The sequence below is a fragment of the Talpa occidentalis genome, unplaced genomic scaffold, assembly GCF_014898055.3.
Source record: "Talpa occidentalis isolate TD23 unplaced genomic scaffold, MPIMG_talOcc4v2.1 talOcc4.2, whole genome shotgun sequence".
Lineage (NCBI taxonomy): Eukaryota > Metazoa > Chordata > Mammalia > Eulipotyphla > Talpidae > Talpa > Talpa occidentalis.
In genome coordinates this window covers 119,787,252-119,810,266 of record NW_023602073.1, presented here as the reverse complement: position 1 = coordinate 119,810,266, position 23,015 = coordinate 119,787,252, and positions in this window count along the sequence as shown.

Sequence of the window (23,015 nt, the reverse complement as noted above, 5' to 3'; positions counted from 1 at the left end):
TGGAGAATAAGTCAATAAGGAGAATTGCATAAAATTACACAAGATGTTGACTACCTCATTGTTTCTGTATGGTGGTATTGTGTTGCTTTGTGATGTACCTCTACCTAGTTGTCTTTTAACAATTTCAAAACATAAAAGATACTTGTGTGACTATTGAACCAAGCATCTGGAAAGCAAAATAAATAATTGAAATGGGAGGTGACTTCAGCAAGATTGTGGAATAGAAAACCTTGGGTCCACCTTTTTCCCTTAGATACAGCAATTCAACAACAATACATGAACTAATGCCATTGTGAGCAGCCCAGAAACCAGCTAAGAAACACCTGCATTCCAAGTAAACCAGTCGTTTGAAGCCAGTTGGAAAAACTAAGATACTTTATCACCATAATCCCCCTCCCGGCACAACACCATATGATTGGGAAGAAACCTCTAGCTCCTACATTCTCTGTGGGGAGAGAAGGAAATGACTAGATCATGCATCCACATTCTGTTTTTAATAGGAATCTGCCCAAGGGAGTAGTTTCTATGTTGTCTGAATCTGAGAATTAGCAGAAAAAGACTCCAGGTTGGGAGACACTGAGAAAAAAAGACAGCAGTTTAGACTGGTATGCATGTTCTCCACATAATCCTCCTGCTGGTTCAGCACATAGCAAATGGGTAAAGATTCCAAATCCAGAGAAAGGAAAATTTTAGACCATCCATCCAAAGTTCTCACTTTTCCAGAGACTGCCAGAGGATTGGCTTCTCTCTTGTCTTGGAAATTTTATGGTAACAAGAATACTTCAGAAGAAAGTTTAGACTAACATTCATTTACCCAACATAGCCTCTTTCCCCTGGCTCAGTGCAACACATATGACAAAACTTCTAGCCTGTGATTTATCTCTGAAATAGAAAAAGAAGTGTGTTCCCAATGTCTAGATTTTTCAGGTGGCTCCTTGAAGAACAGGTTCCAATCTCACCAGTCTTGAAGTGTGGATAAAACCTGAAATGCACTAGATGCCTTAAAAACCACTGAGAGGGCCTCCCTGGTGGCGCAGCGGTTGAGTGCTGGGTTGCAAAGCTGCCCGCGGCCTCTGCAGCGCCGGTTCGATCCCCGGCTGCTCCCCGGCCACCAGAGGAGGGTCCCACTGGTGCTGGTCCCACCCGCTGCTCCCCTCAGCAGTGTACTTCGGTCCTTCTGTCTGCTCTGCTCCCCGCTCTGGCTCTGGTGAATTCTCACCCTCCCCCGCTTCTGACTGTACCCAGTGCTTGTATAAATAAAATAAGTCTTTAAAAAAAAACAAAAAACATTTAAAAAAAAAACCACTGAGAACAAGATGAAGAATGAACTTGAATCATAGTGATGAAACAGAAGGTATATAGTACCACAAATATACATCAGAAGGGAAAAGAGATACAAATTCCTGGGGGGAAACAAAAAACAGCGAATCTTTCTAATTGAGAATTCACATACGCAAGTGCAGAGGTGAATACAGAGAGATTTGAAGGGACTTCAGAACCTCTAACTTAGCTGATTGGTGTGTATCTTCTTTATAATCTAGTCTGTGTGAACTAGCAAAAATGATTGTTTTTTTAATGAGCAGATAGTAACATAAATAATCAAGAAAAAAATAGCAAAACAGGTAACATTTCCCAAGGAAAAGAACACAGTAAAAGTCCAGAAACTGACACTGATGAAACAGAGGTATAAGAATAACTTTATAGAGAACTCAAAATATTTATGATAAATATGTTAATTGAACTTGGGAAAGATGCATGGATAAAGAAAGTATTTCAACACAGAGATAAAGAAACATTTAAAAGAATCAAATGAAAAAACTTAGAGATGAAGAATGTGGTAATTTAACTGAAAAAAATCACTGAGGGTCGAATAGCAGATTAGTTCATACAGAAAAATGAATCAGCAATTTGAAATAAGTCATTAGAAATTATCCAGTCAGAGAAACAAGAAGAAAATAGAAGTGAGTAAGGAGTGCTTAAAGGACTTGTGAGAGACCATTAAGAATTATGGTTGTTCCCAGAAGAGTGAGAGAAAGGGTCAGAAAGCTTATTTAAAAAAAAAAAAATTCAAAATGTCCCAAATTTGGGGAAGAAAATAGACATCCAGGTCCAGGAACTCCAATGTTCCATAATAATATGAGCCCAAAGAATTTCATCTGAGACATATTATAATCAAATTGTCAAAAGTTTAGGAAAAAGAGTATTCTGAAAGGAACAAGAGAGAAACAGGTTGTTAAATACAAGAGAAACCCCATAAGGCTGAGTGCAAAACCCCATTTTGCTGAGTTTTCTCAGCAAAAACACTATAGGCCAAAAGACGATATTTTCAAAATACTGAAAGGAAAAACTGCCAATTAAAAATATTTACTATCCTCGGCAGTTATCGTGAAAAATGAAAGCTCAATAAGACTTTTCCAGACATATAAAATGTTAGAGTTCATTATGTTAGATTTATCTTACATGAAATGCTAAGAGAAGTTCTTTAAGTTGAAACAAAAGGATACTAAGTGGCAACATGAAAATGTAAAACTCACTAGCAAAGATAAATATATAAACAAAATAAACAGTGATATTGTCATGGTGGTGTATAAATCACTTTATTCAAGGATAAGATAACAAAATTATTACATATAATTATACCATAAAATTAAGTTTACCATTATAAAAAGATTTAAATTGTGGCAGTAATAACTTAAAGAATATGAGGAAGAGTGTAAACCTATGGGATTGAATTAAGATGTTAGTCAAAATATATTGTCATATACATAAGATCTTTTATGTAAGCTCATGGTGACTACAAAGAAAATAGCTATAGTAAATACAAAGAGGAAAAAAAGAAAGGAATCAAAGTATATCACTACAAAAATATCAGTAAAATAAAAATTATAATGGCAAGGAGGAAAAGAGTAAAAACACACATTCTACTAAACAACTGCAAAATATATACTCTTCTTAAGTGCAAATGGAGCATTATTTAAGATAGATCCAGAGATATCAGAGCACATAACAAATCTAAAAAAAAAATAACAAAATTGAATCATACTAAGAATTTTTCCAACCACAGAATGGAAATGTAGAGTTTCATAGGATCAAACTTGAAATCAAGAGAAGAAAATGTGAACAAATCAAAACCTACACAACTAAACAAAATGTTCTTGAACAACCAATGAGTCAAGGTAGATAAGAAATGGAACATTAGAAAATAACTTGAGACAAATGCAAATAGAAACACAATACACCAAAAGTTAAGGGATGATGAAAATGAAATCATATAAAATGCTGAATTAAAATCACAAAAGTCAGAAAAAGTGGAAGACAAAAATAATAAAGAACAATGGCAATAAATACAAAATAGTAACAAAGATAAATGTGAATCCAACTATAACAATAATCACTTTCATTTTAATTATTCTAAATTCACCAATTAAAAGACAGATAGTCAAACAAGATAAAAACATGACTGAGAAACTCTCTTGCCCACCTGTGGATTTTCAAGGGCCTCTCTTTTCTCCTTTTCTTAATAAACCTGCCCTTTTAAAATATTAAAAAAAAAATGACCCAACTATATGCTGCTTCAAGAAACCAATAATTAAATATTAAGACACATAGAGATAAAAAGTAAATGGATGGAGAAGAAAGTAGTAGCTACATTAATTTCAGACTGAACACATTTCAAAATAATAAAAGTAACCAAGGATACATGATGATGAGATCAATTCTTAAGAAGATAAAACCATTTTCAACATGTATGTGCATTACAACAGCGCATCAAACTACATGAAGCCCAAATGGATGGAAACTGCAAGGACAAATTAACAAACCCACTATTACAGATGGCAACATCAACACCCTTCTTTCAGAAATGGACAGATACAACGGAGAGAAAATCAGTAAAGACATAGTTGATCTCAATACCATCAATCAATAACATAATTGATTTAAGTAAATTATATCATCCAAAAGCAACAGATACTCTTTTTTCTAATGCTTTCATGGATCATGCACCAAGATATATTACGCTCTGGGTCATAAAATTTATAGGATACAGTAAAAGCAGAAGAGAGTAACATACAATGATAAACAGAAGAAGATCTTAAATAAACAATATAGCTTTATACTTAAAGAAACTATAAAAAAGAACAAATTAAGACCAATGTTAGCAAAAAGCTAGAAGTAAAAGAATAAACAAAAATAAGAGTTGGTTTTTGAAAAGATTTTGAAAATGGGCATAACTAGCAGTCTAAAAGAATGGATGACTCAAAATTATAAATGAAAGAACAGATAACAGATGTTACAGAAATAAAAAGGATAAAGGTTTATTTTAAAAAATTATATAGCAATGAATCATATAACTTAGAAAAAAATAGATAAATTTCTAGAAACATACAATCTGCTGAATGAATCATAAAAAAAGATCAAAAATCTGAACAGGTCTATCACTAATAGGGAGATTAAATCATTATCCAAAAATCTCCCCACAAAAGAAAGTCCAGTGATAGATGACCTCACTGATGAATGAATGTCAATTATTTTTAACTTTTAGAAAAAATTGATGAGAAAGGAACATTTCCAAACTCATTATGTGGAACTCATTTTATCCTAATTGCAAAGTCTGGGAAATATGCTACAGGAAATTATAGGACTATATTCCTGAACAACAAATATACAACATTCCTTAACAAAAATATTAATAGTCCAAATTCAACAACACATTTATGAGATCATAATTCCATACCAAGTGGAATTTATTTTATTCCAGGATACACAAGTAGATGTATAAAATGTGGTATATACATAAAATAGAATATTATTCAGCTTTAAAGAAGGATATCCTGCCATTTACAACACACAGATGAACCCAGAAGACATGATATTCCTGATATGAGCCAGTGACAGAAGGACAAATACTGTATGATTCCACTTAGATGAGGTATCTAGTCGACTCAAAGCAGAGCAGTGTGGTGGTGGTTCTGGACTAGGCAGAGGGTGAAAAATGGAGCTATTGTTCAATAGGTATGACGTTTCAACTGTGCAAAACCAGCAAGTTCTATACATCTCCTTTATAACTTTGTCCCTGTTCTTCTAATACTGAATTGTACACTAAAAATTTTGTTGAGTGGGTAGAGCTCAAATTATTTTATCTCACTTAAAAAAAATCATTGAGATATATGGAACTCAATTTTGAGCTAAAAGGTTGGTTATCATTATCTTGTGGAATAGCAATATATATTATATTCATGCAAACTATATTTATAGCTTTAGAATATCCTACTTGGGAGAAGATATTTGTAAACATATTCAAGAAAAGTATAACTATATCTCTTATAATATAATAATTAATGCATGTATAATGATAGACTATGTAAATATAAGATAAAAAGCTCCTGTCATGGAGAGACCATTGGAAAGAGATTCAGTCTGTCAAGAACCATAGAAATAGGGCCTCCCCCGTGGGTGGCGCAGCGGTTGAGCGCTGGGTTGCGAAGCTGCCCGCAGCCTCCGTGGCATCGGTTCGATCCCCAGCTGTTCCCTGGCCACCGGAGGAGGGTCCCACATGGCACGCAGACCTCCCCTGCCACAAGAGTATAACTTGTGACTTTTTGTAATTTTGAAAACTGAATTAAATATTTAAATACATGAAACAGAATCTTATTTTTTAACTGAGGAAATATTTCACTAATCAGTCTTTTTCCTTTCACTAATCAGTCTTTTTCCTTTCCTTTCCTTTCTGTATCATGCTCTTCTTACCTATCCATCTCGCTGAACATACACACTGATACACACACATCTAAATATGTGTGGAATGGATACATGAAGTTATTTGCTACAAATATTATGCAATCTTATGTTTTTGATCTTAAAAATATCAAAAGTTGTTTTCTTTTTCCATTCCCTAGGCTTGCGTGTGATTCCTTACTGCTTATCTTAAGAATTCTAAAACTGTGGTAAAATGAAAAATATAAACCGATGGTTGCCTAGGAAATGTTCATGAGTTAGTTAGGTATCTCATTTCAGCTAATTTTATAACAGAATAAACAGTATGGAATGCAGATGTGTGATTTGGTCTGTTTCCATTCTCTCCCCATTGTGATCATGGCAATCAGCTGAGTACATACAAAAAACAGCACTTTTATTTTTTATTTTTAACAGATAGCGAGGTACTTGAAGTAATTCTGATGTACAGTCAGATAACTTTTAAAGTTCTCTAAATTTAAAGCCAAAATTTTGAATATTCATTATCTGCCTTAGAGGATAATACTATATCATATTTGTGGGTAATTTAAAGCAATGTAGTACCAGAACTATTTACTTTGCTGTCAATAAATGATTATAACATTTAGAATGAAATGGCTGAAAAATGCATTAACTTTTCTTTGTGAGGTCATCCACAGTCAGGTTATTAACCTTCAATGGCAGGGTTATAAATGTAATTCTCATGCTACGGAATTTAATATCTGCTTGGTTACTTGGTATGGCTTGCATATTTTAATTTAAATTTGAGATCATCCTTCCTGGATCATATTTCCACATATTTTAGTGTATGGAAAGTCACAAATACCAAGTTCAGTGGCCTTTTATAATGATGAAGTCATATGTATGTCCTTAATTTCTTTATTTTGGTCACAGCTCAGATATCCGCAACCATTTGCTCCAGTTATTTGCACTCAGATGGTGATGGCTATAGAACATGAAAACATATTGTAGCTAAGTCCAAAATTTCTTCACCTTAATCTATCAAGAGTTGTGTCTTCAATTTAACCCAGGACAATGATTATTTTTCATCTTCAAGGGATGTGTCAAAATCACAAATGGCATTTAGTTGATTCATTCTTGTTTATGTCATTATGTAATCATTCATATGAACCTCAGATTAACACATCACCTTGGTAGCATAACCCTAATCAAATGACCATTTATATCCTCTGAAAGTAGTTGATGCTTAAGTGTTCATTCTTCATGATATTGTTTATCTATTGATCATCTTCTCAGGGGCACTAGAGTCATTTTCTATCATGGATCAGTATTTCCATCAATTATTAAGAAATAATTGTAAATTTGATCAAAATTGTGTGACATTTAAACAACACTAAGTTAACACAGAGCAAAAGAAGTAGAATATATTTTATTAATTTGTTCCTCCCAGCAAAAGTTTACCAACCATAATATACTAACAACTTTCTCTATGAGGGGAGAGAAAATACCAACAAATAAAAGACATGGTTGCCATAAAAATTCAAGGTCAGTCTGGTAGCTAAATCATATACAGATTTTTGTGTCTATATTGTACAAGGTACTCATATATGTACATTTATAAACATATATAGTTGATATATATATATATCTCAACAATAAAGATGCATGCCAAAAAAATATGGAATTAAAGTACAGGACACAAGAATCAGAAGAGAATAAAGGAGAAAAGGAAAAGGAGACAAAATCTGAATGGAATAGTGACATTTAATTGAACAGACAGGATTCAGTCTGGATACTTGATTCAGACAGGATTCAGACAAGGATACTTGACTGTGAAAAGGCTGGTCTTAGAAATGCAGAGTAGGAGGAAGGTATTATGGTGACAGATATTGCATATAACAGTGTGAGTAAAATGGGCCTGTAAAAGGTATTTTCAGTATGATTTTCAATCAGGTGTAGACTGTGGGTGATAACTGTAGGCAAATGTATAGGTGTTAAATGAAATATTAAGAACCCACTGTTAGCAAAATACTGTATGAAGTGCTGAGAGAAAAAAATATATACACAATCTCTTTTCTCAAAAACACTTACATTTGTGTCAACTTTTGACCCAGCAGCACAAAAAGTTGGACAAGCCAATAGTGCTATCTAGGAAAAAGCAGATAGCTTTGGATGACATGATGCATCTTTAGCAGTATTATCAGAGAAAATTAAAAATACTAAGTGATTAAAGAGTAATGAAATATCCATTCTTTGTTCTCCACTTTAAGGAGCTTCTGAGTATATGTTTAGAAACAGAAGAAAGGAAATGGGAGAAGAGATAGAAGAAAATAGAAGAAAGAACAGAATTAAAACACTTGGTGGCCTCTGGTAACAGGATGGGCCAACCACAGTCAAATCTCACACCAAACTCAGAATACCTTGGTTCTTCAACTACGTAATTTTATATTTTTTTTACACATTACACCCAACTGTAATTGATTGCCAATGCATCTCTATATATTTGTATTCCAGTTTAAAAAAAATTCTCCTTAAACATATTTGACCAACAGTAAATATAATCATAAATATTCAGGTGCAGACATTTTCAAGTAATTTGGCCAAAATGAGAATAAATCAAAGACATAACTGAAAATATATTTTCTAAAAAAAAATGATATGAGACGCACCATAAATATTTGTTTTCACTATACTTTAAGTGAAAGTAAGGCATATTGGGGCCTCCCTGGTGGCGCAGCGGTTGAGCGCTGGGTTGCGAAGCTGCCCGCAGCCTCTGCAGCGCCGGTTCGATCCCCGGCTGCTCCCCGGCCACCGGAGGAGGGTCCCACATGGCGCGCAGACCTCTCCTGCCGCCCACTGCTCCCCTCAGCAGTGTACTTCGGTCCTTCTGCCTGCTCTGCTCCCCGCTCTGGTGAATTCTCTCACCCTCCCGCGCTTCTGACTGTACCCAGTGCTTGTATAAATAATAAATAAATAAATCTTTAAAAAAAAAAAAAAAAAAGAAAGTAAGGCATATTGCCCAAAGAAAAATGAATCCAGTAGGAATGTGTCAAATGTTTAATAAATAGTCTAAATCTATGGAAAATATTTTTTTCTTAGACTAAATATTGAGCTCCCACTCAGACTTTTAAAAATACAAATAATTTAATTTTTCCCATTATGTTGCAAATCTTGCAGTGTTCATTGGCTGAATTAAAATGCAAAACCTAACAAAGTGCAAAGTGTTCTTTGAAATAGTGACATCAAAGAGAAAAGGGAAAAAAACCTTTCATCTTCTCATCTTCTGCTTTGCCCTCCTCCTTCCCACCCCACCCCCCACAATTTCATCTGTCATACTGAAATAAATAAGAGGGCCAAAGGTTTCTTTCTCCCACAGTGCTGTTTGTGGTTAAGGAAACAATAAAGGATATTGTTACAAATAGGTAGGCAATATAATGAGAAAAAGAAGTGGCCTGTGGTCATAGCTGCAGCTGTGCAGGCAAGACATAAAGTTTTCAAGGGTGTAAGAAAGCGGCTAAAAATACCCATTAAAGAATAAAGAGGTTTTTGACTGCTGTGTACAATAAGATTATTTGGAACATATTAGCCACCTCTAAGCTGAAAGTTCTGGCCATGGACTCCAAAGTTAAGGATTGATTTTTTATTTACCTTTTTTCTGGAGGGTTTTTGCTTTATTTAGTGTGTTTTCTGTTTCTGCATATTTTGGGTCCTTTTCAGAAACTAGGTATTTTATCTGAAGAGTTTGACAGAAGAAATATAAAAGTGTGGTCCTTCTGCAGTCTTTACCCACAAGGAAGATGGTGAAGTATATGACAGTTCAGGGAGTGATGGCTTTCTTCGTAAACCTAAGAGGACCACAGAATTCAATATTTCATTCTGGGGTTCATGCATTTAGAGCATATCCTTGAGACCCAATTAAAATGCACCCAATTTAAAATTTGTAGTCATAGTTGGTGGTTAATGGCTGATTGTGAGCATTCTGAAATAGGGAAATCAGCAGCCCCAAAATTGACTTAGGGAATTTCAATGCAATACAAAACAAACACACCCTGATAATATGCCCAAAGGCGCATACGACAAAATTATCAACTGAACTGTGGTTACATGTATTACAAGACTTGTTGATCATTTATTTATTTATTTTAAGATTTATTTATTTATACAAGAACTAGGGTACAGGTCAGAGGCGCAGGAGGGTGAGATAATTCACCAGAGAGAGTGTGGAGCAGATCAGGCAGACAGACCTAAGACACGACTGAGGAGAGCAGTGGGCAGGGCATGAGAGGTCTGCCACAACATGTGGGTTTCTCCCTGGCTGGCCAGGAATCAAACCTACGCTGTAAAGGCTGTGGACAGCTTCACAGCACAGCGCTCAACCCGCTGCGCCACCGGGGAGGCCCTTGTTGATCATTTAATGAAGAGATAAAGGAACAATTACTAGTTAAGAATATACAACCTACAGAGAGATGTCTGTAGGTTTAATGCTAGTATCTTAAAACTGATAGCAGCTGTTGACTGGAGAAATTTATTAACCTCTATGTAATTCAGATCATTGAAAATGGAGTAGAGTCTTGCTTTAAGGATCAAATAAATGAATATAAATTGTTAATTAACAATTTTGGAGTAATTTAAGATACACAGAAAGTTACAAAGACAGTACAGAAAGTTTCTCTATAGATAACCTTCACCCAGTTTCCTCTAATGTTATTCTCTTACATTCCCATGGTACATTTGGCAAGACCTAAGAAACCAACATTGGTACATTGCAATTAACCAAACTCCAGACTTTATTCAGATTTCACCAGTTCTTCCACTAATGTCCTTTTTCCATTCCAAGATTCAATGCGGGACACCACATTGCAACAACGAAAAATATGTGTTTTATTTTTCAAAACATTTATTAGAACAGTGTCTGACACAGTAAGCACCTGCTAAAAGTTATTCAATCTTATTAGATGATTTCCTTGTAAGCAAGAACAACATATTTAATTCTGCCATATATTAATAAGATTTTATTCCTTTTATTAAAATAAAGGTTCCTAGGTAAGAGAAACATGGAATAGTTTCACTAGGATGTTGCAAAAAAAGGTACAAAATAAGGGGTGACTTGTATTTGAACTAAAAACAACTGTAGATGATTTGTTCTAACAGGAAAAACTTTAGTTTATCTTCTAAAGATTGCAGACACAAATCTTATCTTGATCATTTAATTCTATTAACTAATTCACTCATTTAAAAAATAAATTCGAGTGCCTACACTACACAAGGCAGAGTGTCTGGCTGAGGTACAGAGATGAAATCAGACGCAGTCCCTTTTTCATGTTTCATGAAACTAACATAGTTTTGCCTTCTTTTTTTGTTTGCTTTTTAACATACTCTTATTTAAGCAGTCGATATAGGATCTGATTCACCCCACCGTGAACAGAAAGGCATTAGAATACCTCATTCAAATACAAGCAGCAATGTTTACTCAGAAATGGTGATGGATATATAAGGTGAACAGAGGAAACAAACATTGTCCAATTTGGTTCCAAATACCCAAAAAGAAAGGCCCAAGGCGAATCAGATGAAGATATAAAGATGTGAGTGCTCAGAAAATCTGTGTAGATTTATTCATGCTTACCTCTTTGAAAGGTGTACCACTGCTTGTGACTAGTAACAGTGTCAGCAAAGTGCTATCACGTAGGTGCTTCCTTCATGCCAGGCACTCTTCTGGCATTATGTGTGTTAATTAATGCTAATCTCAAAACCCTCCTAAGAGATAAATAATATTATTCCCAACTTATAAATGAGAAAATGAGGTAAAGTGATCAATACAAGAAAAATAAAGAGGAAGACCAAAAAATTCTTGTTTTGTACAACTTTGTGTCTACAGAGACAGAAATTGCTCCTGGGCATAAATAGCAAAATATGTTAATTTCCACTTGAATGAAGGAAAAATTGATTGAATCCTCTTGACTTCTGCATTCTGGTACACAGTATTTCTAAAATATTGGAATATTTTGTAAAATACCTCAAATAACTATTGAGCAAACATATGTATAAATGTACATGTACTACATCAGTGTCTTCATAACAGCATAAACAAGTAGTAATTAAAACATCTATACTTAACCAAACCCCTGATATGTGCTATATATCAAAAACAAATATGAACATGGCAACTCCTTCCCTCAGAGACCTTGTGTAGATGCATTGCAGTTTTTTTCACAGGAATAACAGAATATATATATATATATATATATATATATATATATGTGTGTGTGTGTGTGTAATATATATGTGTGTGTTGACTTGAAATAAACACATCTCAAATTGCTAATGTGCAAATTGAAATATGATAGGAATCACTAGAAACATACAAACACAATGCTATATGAGGAAAAAAGATAAAATAAATGGAAGGAATTACACCTTGCAGGCGTGCATCGTGTAGCATCTGAATACTAAGTGGTATTTTAACAAGTTGAGACAGATGACAGCATAGGATCTTCTATGTGAAAAGAATTGCATTGGTGAAGGCAGAAAGGTGGGTGATCACTGTTTTAGGAATACCAACTACTCCTGTTTGAAGAGCAGATTACTGGGAGAGGATATGGGTACATTATATCCATACTTGCTTAGACACAAGTGACAGGATTAGGGTATTATTCGAAGAAGAGCAGAAAATGGTTCATTCTTAAGAATTTTGTGTAGACAGTTAATATAATTAAAGCTGTACTTTAGCAAGATTAATTTGTAAGTGTATAAGATGGATTTCAGAGTGGGAGTGATAGGAAGCATAGGGACCAAATAACCATTGTGATAATATCCACAAGAGAAATAATGACTACTAGCATAGAGCAGAAGAAATAGAGGAGAGAAGACAGGCATGACAATCAGGTGACCGATTTAGGAACTAGAAGAAAACAAGGCATCTGAGATATATATATATATATATATATATATATACACATATACATATATATTTTTTTTGTGGGACCCTCGCCATAGGCCAGGGAATGAACTGGCGCTGCAGAGGCTGTGGGCAGCCTCGCAGCCCCACGCGCAACTGCTGTGCCACCAGGGGTGGCCCAGCATCTGAGATTTTTGAGAAGACTGGTTGACTGAGGAAACAGTGTTGTTATGAGCAGACTTGGAACAAGTTAGTGTGCTTTTAAAGAAAATGTGATGAGTTTGTTTGTAGACATGTTAAATTTATGAAGCTTCTGTAAAGTTAAAGGAAGATTTTTAAGCAGACAGGAAGGAATGCAGAAGACAGACTAAACATGCAGACTCTGAAATCATCTCAGCAGAGGTGATAATTGAGGCTGTTGGAGTGAAGATGTAAAGATTGAAGAGACAGAGAGAAGACAGAACCCTGAGGAAATACCTACATTGGGAAATTAGGGAGAGGATGAGGACAAAGGAGAACAAAAGAGAAAAAAAAAAAGTGAATACCAGAGAGATTACAGGAGTACCAAAGAAAGGTATTGTGCTATATTATAAAAATCAAGATACCAGTATTTGAAGAAAGCAAAATTAGTCTACTATGCTTCATGAAACCCTGGTTCATTAAACAATTCTCAAGCAAAATTTTCAGGAAATAAATTCACTTCTGAAAACCTACACAAATTCATTAAAAGACTTTACTAAATCTGTGAAACTCTATTAAGCAACAATCTGATAAAGACACATAGGTTACTCATGTATTTGAAAACTTCTGTTTATGATAAAATATTTTGTTGAAAAAACCATTTAGTCTCTTAGGGTTATGGAGAAAATATGTTTGCAATTATTCCATTTCAATGCCTAACTGCAATTTGTCTTCATCCTGGGGGTTGGAAAGAATAATTTTTGAATTAGAACATATTTCAATTTCAGTATGATTCTTTGTTTGATAGCCTTCTCTCTATTTACCCCATTTTAATCCTTTAAAATGGAAGAGCTTGCCAAATATGTCTAGACCTTCTTGCAACCAAAAAAACTGAAATTCCTCTGAGAGACAATATAAGTGAATTAATTGAATGCCAAGATACTAAGACTGATTAACTGAAAATATTATATATTGTGTTATAATTTACTTCCAAATACAATCCATCCCAATTTCAAATACCTAAGGATGAACTTGTCTAACAATTTTCTTTTTGTTACGCAATAGAGAAATGACACACAGACACAGGTAAGAGTCCCCTCATCTCTGGTGTTTGCTCACTTACACACATCCAAGATTTTGAACTATTAATACCAAGATAATAAGAATGAAGTAAAATATTCATTAAAAGACCTTTACAGGGCCTCCCCGGTGGCACAGTGGGTTGAGCGCTGCGCTGTGAAGCTGTCTGCAGCCTCCGCAGCGCTGGTTCGATTCCCGGCTGGCCAGGGAGAATCCCATATGGTGAGGCAGACCTCTCCTGTCTTGCCCGCTGCTCCCCTCAGCAGTGCCTTCGGTCCATCTGCCTGTTTTGCTCCCCGCACTATCTGTGGTGAATCCTCTTGCAACTCTGGCCTGTACCGCAGCTCTTGTATAGATAAAAATATCTTTTAAAAAAAGACCTTTACAAATCTATATCCAAAGTGGAACTAAGAATGCATTTTTTATGAAGTAGACATAAGTCAAAGAAAATTATTACTATCCCTTTCAGGTATACTTTGGATTAAGCAAGATTTGGCATACCAAAGTTTTTTTTTTTTTTTTTTTTGTGGAAGAATTGTGGTACACGTGACTGTATTAATGCACAGTTCGAAGGTTTTTTTACGTATTTGTGATATTTAACTTCCTAAGGATGGCAATCCCACCCTCCTAGGGAATTCATTTGTGACTTTGTCCTTTATTGCATTTTAACATTATTTCTAGTTTATAAAATGTTTTATTGCAATAAAAAAAAGCAACTAAAAAAATAAAAATGAAAGTCAAAAAGAAACTTTTTCAAAAACCACAAATGTGTTACTTTTGATACTTCTGCCTCAGTGTTCCAATTCTGTTTGAGCCGTGCTTTTGTCTAGTACTATACTGAACCCTTGGGAGCATTATGTCTACATCTCTTTACTAAGACATTGTCTAAATGTGTATGGCACTTACAAGCTTCATAAAAGAAAGTTCAGAGAAATGAGGAATAGAGAACCAGAGTCTTTTAGTATCCTTACCTAACAGTTGGAGACTACTCTGTAAAGTGAAATGTTATCTCACAGAATAAGATTACATTTAGTAAATCAGATCTAAGGCTATGATTATGTATTAAAAGTATATCATAGAGGGGCCTTCCTGGTGGCACAAGTGTTAAAAAAGCATTGTCAGTTTTCTCGCCAGCCACTGCTGCTCTTCGAGTTCTATCCGGGGCCAGGGAGGTGACCCACATGACTCGGCAGACCTCTCCTGTCTCAACTGCTGCTCCCCTCAGCAATGTAGTTCAGTCAATCCGCCTGTTCTGCTTCCCCACTCTGTCTCTGGTGAATCCTCTCACCCCCCTGCACCTCTGGCCTATACCCCAGTTCTTGTAACAGGGTGGTCCCCAGGAAAGGGGGAGGTTCCCTGCCCTACCCAAGGGAGGGTGGAGCTGAGCAGGAAGAGAAGCTGCAGAAGAGACTGAGGAAGGAAGCAGGATGGAGCCTAGAGACACGTGAAGAAACTGCGCTTGTCTTTTGGTTGTGGACAGGGTGACACAGATGTGGGTGAGACCCGTGGGGAGGTGACAATGGCAGCTTTTACCTTGATGTTGATTTTGCTCTTTTCCTTCTGGGCTTGTCTGGTTGTTTCTGACCCTTTTCTGTGGGTCCCCACTGGAAGGTGCTTTAGATAGACTTGTGGCAGGCTTTGGGGCCTTGCTCTGGGCCGATCCCATTTGGATGGAGTTTTACCCACGAGGGGACGGGTAACTTTGGGTTCTTGATTTAGAAACTAGACTCTTTGCCTTTCCTGTATTGTTTCCTAGTTTTATTAAAGTTCCTTCCCATTAAAGTCTCATGTTTTGTGTTGATGCGGCGGATGGCAGAACCCTACATAGAATAGGCAGGTTTGGGCTGCCCCTCTCCCTGTCCTATAACATTCTTATGTGCATAAATAAATCTTTGGAAAAGATTGTTTCTATGATACTTTTTTTTTAATCAGTGGAACCAAAAACCCTTTTGAATGACCAACAAAGATTTCACTATAAACAATTCTAATGGTTCCTGTTGTTATTTACTATAGTAGTGTATAGAACAAGGAGTATAGAGATAATGATTAGAGACTAGTAAGAGTACAGCTTAAGCAGGTAGCTGCCATAATCAGGGTGTTTCCTTGATGGGAAGGGATGGAATTTATTTGTACAGATTTTCCCAGATCACATAAATCATACTTCCTCAAACCACATGACCCTTACACACACACACACACACACAATTTTACAAAATAACAGTGGTCTGTTTAAAATGAACTACAATTTAAAGCTGCATTGTGTAATCTCTGCATTTATTTCACATGTTTAAACCATGCCCCCTGGTCTGTGATCCAAAGCAGGAGGGTGGTTGATGACTATGGAATCCATTAGGCTTTCTGATTCCATGTGCTTACATTGCAGATTAGCTATGGTTCTAACTTCCAATTTTAATGGAAACCACTGGATGGTTGGGTTGTGCAGTGTGTGTGTGCGCAGTGCGCATGAGACAGGGGCAGAAGGGAATGGGGGGCCTTCAGTAGAGAAAATCTCACCAACTCTTCAAAAAATCATTAAAAATGACAGTACTTTTACATTGTGCTCTTTGTCCTTTATAATTTCCCATATCATAACTCCTCCTTGCTGAAAGGTCCATGCAGGAGGCCGGAAAGCAGAAGCCAACCAGGAAGCCCACCTGGGGGGCAGGAACGCAGATACCTGCCTGGAGGATTCAGACAATGAGACTTCCCCCTCCCTCTACGAGTCTCTTCTCAGACAAAGAATCTCTACCTGCCCCAGGAAACTTTTCCAGCCCTACAAACTTTTCTGGCCAATGAACCCAACTTCCCACCTGACCTCTCCTTACCTTATAAAACCCTGCCTCCCCCTAACAAGGAGCGCTACTCCACTGACCCCCGCCTTGGGTCTGTGAGGTCCGCCCTGAGCAATAAACTTTCCCTTCCCCCGAGGAAGCTTGGCCTGGCTGTTCTTTACCACACTGTACCTTTCACTTACCACTATGGTCCATTATTCATATCCATAACCCACTTCCTCAAGACCTCAGTTCACATAAACTTATAAATTCAAGAAAGTTTTTATTTTGTTTCTCTTTATCTTAGATGAAAAAAAATAAAAAGAGATCAAGTTAGGGCAATTAATCTGTACTACAGAGTGGATTCAAGCTAATTTTAATTAAAAAAAGAAGTTTGGGACCAATAAATATTAAACCAAGTTTGTAAGACTCCCCTTCATTTCCCTAAATTATGTGCATTGGCTGATTAAAAGGAGTACATCTTTTCATAGACCCTAATTCAAAAACAATTCTAATGTTGATACAAGTTACTTTGTAGGATAAGAGTGAAGTACATTTACAAGCAACATATTAGAATTTGCCTTATCTTCAAACTTATATTCACAGTGATTTATAAGAGGACTGACTAGCACAGAGCAGATTTTCTTCTGAGGTTATGTTCCAGTCACCAAATATTTGAGCCGAATATTTCATGTTAAGTGATTTGTCACCTTTTGCAGAGAATCTACTTTAAGTATAACAAATCTCCTGTTTTGAAACCTATGTAAGCTTCCTTCTCCAAATTAAATATATTCATCTTCATTTAAAAAAAAGAATCAAGAAATATAGTTTATCCACTGGTCCTTCTAAAATATAAGTTCTTTGCTATAATTTATGTGTTTCACTGTAGAATCTGTTATAGGGCAGCCATTTTAGGACATCCTTTTCCCCCCTAACAAATCCATCTTCCACATGGAGAATAGTAATTCCTACCTCTCCCTTCATCACACACAAAAAAATGGGGTTTGGTCAGAAGAGTAGGAGGACCAATTGGACAAGAAAGTGTTATTAATTCCAAAGAGTCTTTGTCTGACTTCCACCAATTAATCCCCCAGAAACCTTGAAAGAACTAATATAGCTTTCAAAAAAGGAACATTTATTGTGACTCACACAATAGGAGAGGGGCAGCAATTGCCCCCAGTCACATTCTTCACCCAGTGAGTTCTAGGGTTTTTTTGCAAGCAATAATAAAGAGGGATGTTCACCCAGGGGAGCAACAGACCATATTCAGGAGGGCTGATCTTTTTTTTATTATTATTTTTAAATTTTATATATTTTTTACATCATTTTTCATTTTTGCACAATGTATGCATTTTCATCTTGGTTATAATCCCTGTAAAATTCCCACCCCCCCTTGTTTTGATCCTCCTCCCTCATTTCTCCCCCCCTGCCCCCCATGTGTGTCTCTGGTTTATAGTTACTTGTTGATTTTGATTTTTACTTTATTATAATTAGGTTTTTTCCTGATCCCTTGTAGGGGAAGGAAAAATGTCAAGCTTTTCTGCCCTCCTGCCATCAGGATAGATGATGGATCCTTGCGGTCCTGAATGCATGCCTGATGGCGGCACCTGGAGTAGGGTGTGGGCAGAGGTAGATGGGATTCACCTGGGCTGAGACTGGGCTTTTAAGGGCGGCGTCACGGAGACGCCAGCAGAAGCTGAGAAGCAGAAAAAGCCGAAAGAGAAGCAGAGAGGAAGAGGGAGAGGGAGAGGGAGAGGGAGAGGGAGAGGGAGAGGGAGAGGGAGAGGGCCCAGATAGAGTGAAGACTTGCTGGGGGCTGGCAGGCTGGAAGGCCTCCCAGCCCCCCAGCACCCCTGCCTGCCATGTACCGGGTAATCTAAATAAAAAGACCTGCAAAAAGCCACTGAGGACTCTGACTCCTCCTTTACCCGGTCTGCATGGGATCAGAAAACCTGCAATGGTCTATTCCTGCCCTTACAACTGGCGTAAGTCGGCAAGATGATCCATGCAGATGGATATGGAGCCCTCCGAAGACCTGGAGGGACTAAGGAGTAACAGACTGTTTCCCTGTGATGACGCTGGAGGTGTCATGACAGCACAGGAGATGGACAACGTCCAAGAGCTACGGGAGGAGACCTCGCGTGGAAGAGACGCCCAAGGGGACCAGCCAACAACCCCCAAGAGAACCAGCCAATGACCCCTGAGGTAGCAGAATCATCGGGGAGGAGAGGACCAGGATTCAGAGCTCGCCAGTGCTGATGCAGGGAGAGGCCAACAGACTTGGACTGATGGACATGGACTGATGGACTTGGACTGACAATCCCGCCAGAAGGCGGAGGACCTTGTAGGTTGATATGTTTTGGGACCCTGGGGGTGGAACAGTTTTGTTTGTAAACCCCAGGAGATGGGAATCTGGGGGTGGCCAGTAGGCCTTGGTGGCCAAAAGCAGCCTGTGTATGCACATCAGCCAGGCAGAGGAGAAAAGCCAACGGAGAAAGCAAAAGCTGGTGTTGATGCTAAGTTTGGGAAGCCTTGAGCGGCTGTTAAGCAGCCTGAGTTTGCTGAAGACCTGTGAGTCTCATAAAATCACCTGTGGGTGATGCCCTGCTCATTCTTGAGTGAGGGTGAGGAGCTGAGGAACCCATCCTTGGGGGACGGGTGGGGAACGTGGCTTGGGGTGGAGCCCAAGCCGAATGTAGAGTTTGGATCCCCGACCCATGTGCTTGTGCAGTGGGTTGGCCTGAGTGCAGGGGTCTGCGAGTCTCATTGGTGGCTATGAAAGCTGAGTGTTGGAGCGACTGCAGACAGAAACCTTAAGGGTTGGCGATTACCCCCAACAGAATAGAATCGCCAATCCCAGAGCGAGTGCATCCTGGGGGTGGATGCTGTGTGTGGCTTGTAGCCGAGACTACAGCCAGAGAAGGCCAGGAAGCCTGACGGTTCCTGGTGTGTTACAGTAGATGCCGTGAGTGATTCCCCTCCCTTGTATGAGCAGTGCCTTTGGCAGCAGATTTGGTGGTTCATCTGCTGATACCAATAATTGTCTTTTGCACTAGGTTGGGGCCCTGCCTGGACTTATTTGTGTTCTGTTTTATTTTGTTATATTGTGATGTATTTGCTTTTGTGGGCCATGGCTGCATTATTTGTTTGCTAAGAAAATTGTATATATGAAGACTATATGGCAGAAAACCCTGAGGGGGTGGACTGTAGGGGAAGGAAAAATGTCAGGCTTTTCTGCCCTCCTGCCATCAGGATAGATGATGGATCCTTGCTGTTCTGAATGCATGCCTGATGGCGGGCACCTGGAGTAGGGTGTGGGCATAGGTAGATGGGATTCACCTGGGCTGAGACTGGGCTTTTAAGGGCAGCGTCACGGAGACGCCAGCAAAAGCTGAGAAGCAGAAAAAAGCCGAAAGAGAAGCCAAGAGAGAGAGATCACCAGAGAGCCCAGATAGAGTGAAGACTTGCTGGGGGCTGGCAGGCTGGAAGGCCTCCCAGCCCCCCAGCACCCCTGCCTGCCATGTACCGGGTAATCTAAATAAAAAGACCTGCAAAAAGCCACTGAGGACTCTGACTCCTCCTTTACCCGGTCTGCATGGGATCAGAAAACCTGCACTGGTCCATTCCTGCCCTTACAACCTTATTTAGGTTTTCTAAATTCCTGCTATGAGTGAGACCATCCAGTATTTTTCTTTTTCTTTCTGGCTTATTTTGCTGAACATGATCCCTTAGATTCCTCAACCTGCTAAAGATGGAGCTTCCATATGATCCAGTAATTCTATACCTAGGTATTTACCCAAAGGACACAGGAGGGCTGATCTTATTGCTAGCATTTACTGTGGGTGAGAATTCCAGCATTTACATTCCATGTCTCATTAGCATTTTAAGTGTGCCTTTAAGCATGCTAATGAGTCTTCAGTCACCTTAGGTTAAGACCTCTGTCACCTGGGTGGGCGTGCCCCTCAGGTTTCAGCTGTTTATGGCTGTGGCCAATAACAAAGTTTCTTCAGGGTTGAGAACATGGGGGTCCTTACTATTGATTGGGCTAAGGCATTGAGATTTTGTAGATCTGAGTACTCAACAGAATGAAGGTTAAGCAAAGTCTCGGTGCAAGTAACAAGTGACTGGTAAAATATTAGGGCTCTTACTTTACAGGGGAAAAGTAAACCACAGATGAAAAATCAGAAGGCAGTTTAAAAAATTAAAGCCACGACATTTCACTTTGTAATTTCATACATTTGCCACATAATCTATAATGTAGAGGTTGTATTTATTCATTGAAAGGGAAATTAGAATAGGTGGGGCGTGTGGGTGGCTGGGGGCTGAGGATTAATCCTGAAATGATAAAACTTTCAAAAAAATACCGTAAAGCTGAAATAAAAATATGTGGAATCAATGATGTAAATTGAGAAATGTGTTGATTTTATTTGTTCTGCAATAGCATGAAACTCACAAATTTTTCTAGTGGGCTTTCAAACTTCAATTTTAAACCCTTTTTTCTGAAAAGAATTATTTTACCAAATGGTATAAAAAAGGAAACTCAGAGATGCTTTAGCATGTGCATATCTACTTTCTCACACCCCCAAACATGCTGTCAATTCTTTCAAGATTCGAAATAAAATCAGAGCAAGCCCGAGCTCCAGAATATCACTTTAGCTAAGCATGACATAGCTACTGCACCATCTCAGGAAAATTTGATTGTATCCCCACAACAAACAACCCCAATATTTTAACCACACTAAGACTATGAGAACAAACTTTGGAGCTGGAGGGTTCTCATCTAATTTGCGAGGTATTAATTCAATTATTAAAAAAATATTAAACCATGATTTAGAGAAGCTATGAGCCACATGAGGGCAGGGTGGAGAAGGTGCAAGGCAGTGATGGGGCAGGGCTCAGTTCTGAACAACCTACACAGCAAATTAGAACCCACCCCCTCTCCAGGGAGGCAGTTTAATGACCATCTGTTTTCACTCAAAATACTCATTGGGGGAAGGAGGCATCTCACCTCACACTCCATGCAGCTTGTCAAAGTATTTCCTTCCAACTACAGACAAGTAAGTTCTCTAAACAGAAAGCTGGTAAATATTTTTTCTTTATTTGTTAAACTTCCTCTAAAAGTCCTGGGGTGGTTTAATCATTCCTTATGAAGGATACTTCCCACAGGTCAGATCCTGCCCTTGATCAGGATCTAGGAGAGGTCTGCTGTGTATAAGAGTATTCTGCTTAGTGTTTTTACAAAATCTAAGTTACTTAAATTCTATACTGAAGAACTAGCCCCTTTCATAGATGAGAAAACTGGGCCTTAGAAATTAAGATAGCTTAAGTCATGTAATTCATAAATTGTAAAAACCTGGATTCAAAATCATGTCTCTAAAAAGCATGACCATGCACTTTCCCCTGTATTCTATGGGAAATACTACACTAGACAAAACAAGGCCTGGATTATAATAGGTGAGAAACAAAGACAGTGAAAGGATGCAAAAGAGTTTGTATTTTATGGACAGAGGGACTCTTGCTTTACTTTTCTTTAAAATTGGGTCAAGGTATATATTGAAAAGAGAAAAAAAAATGGGAAATGAAGAGAGAAAAGTTTAAATGAGAAAATTTAGGTTGATTTTTTGTAGAACTGAATTAATAGACACTTATTTTTATATTATTGTTTTCTAATATATGGAGAATTTGCCATACAACTTGTTTTAATCACCACCTCTAAGATAATTGGAATAACACATTCTTCACTTGAATCTCTAGATAGGGCAGGAGGAACTTTGGAAGTGCATGATCATAGTGATTACATGGAAAATTTTACCTGTGAAAGCATCTCTTAGAGAAGAGGCTCGATAGTTTTATTATTCATGATTAAGGAAAACATAACTTCTATAGCTGCACATTGTACCTTCTGGGAAATTTTACCCATTCTCAGGGTTTTAACGATCATATATATTCTCAACCTCAAGCTTATTTTCTCTTTAGTACTTCATACATAATTTTTTTTAGGATTTATTTATGCATACAAGAACTGAGGTGTAGGTCAGAGGTGTGGGAGTGGGGTGTGTGTGAGAGGATTCACTAGAGACAGAGTGGGGAGCAGAACAGGTGGATCCACTGAAATACACTGCTGAGGGGAGCAGCAGGTGAGACAGGAGAGGTCTGCTGCCCCATGTGGGTCAGCTCCCTGGCAGGGGATCCACCTCATGTTGCAGTGGTTGGCAATAGCTTAAAGTGCTGTGTCTTTAACCCCTGCATCACCAGGGAGGCCCCAGATAAAAATATTTAATCTCACACTAAATATCAACCTTCTCAATCTTGTTGTATAACAACTCAAACTCAATGTGCCTAAATGCACGTGCACAAGTTCTCCTGTACATCATGTAGAAGGAAGGTGACACCTC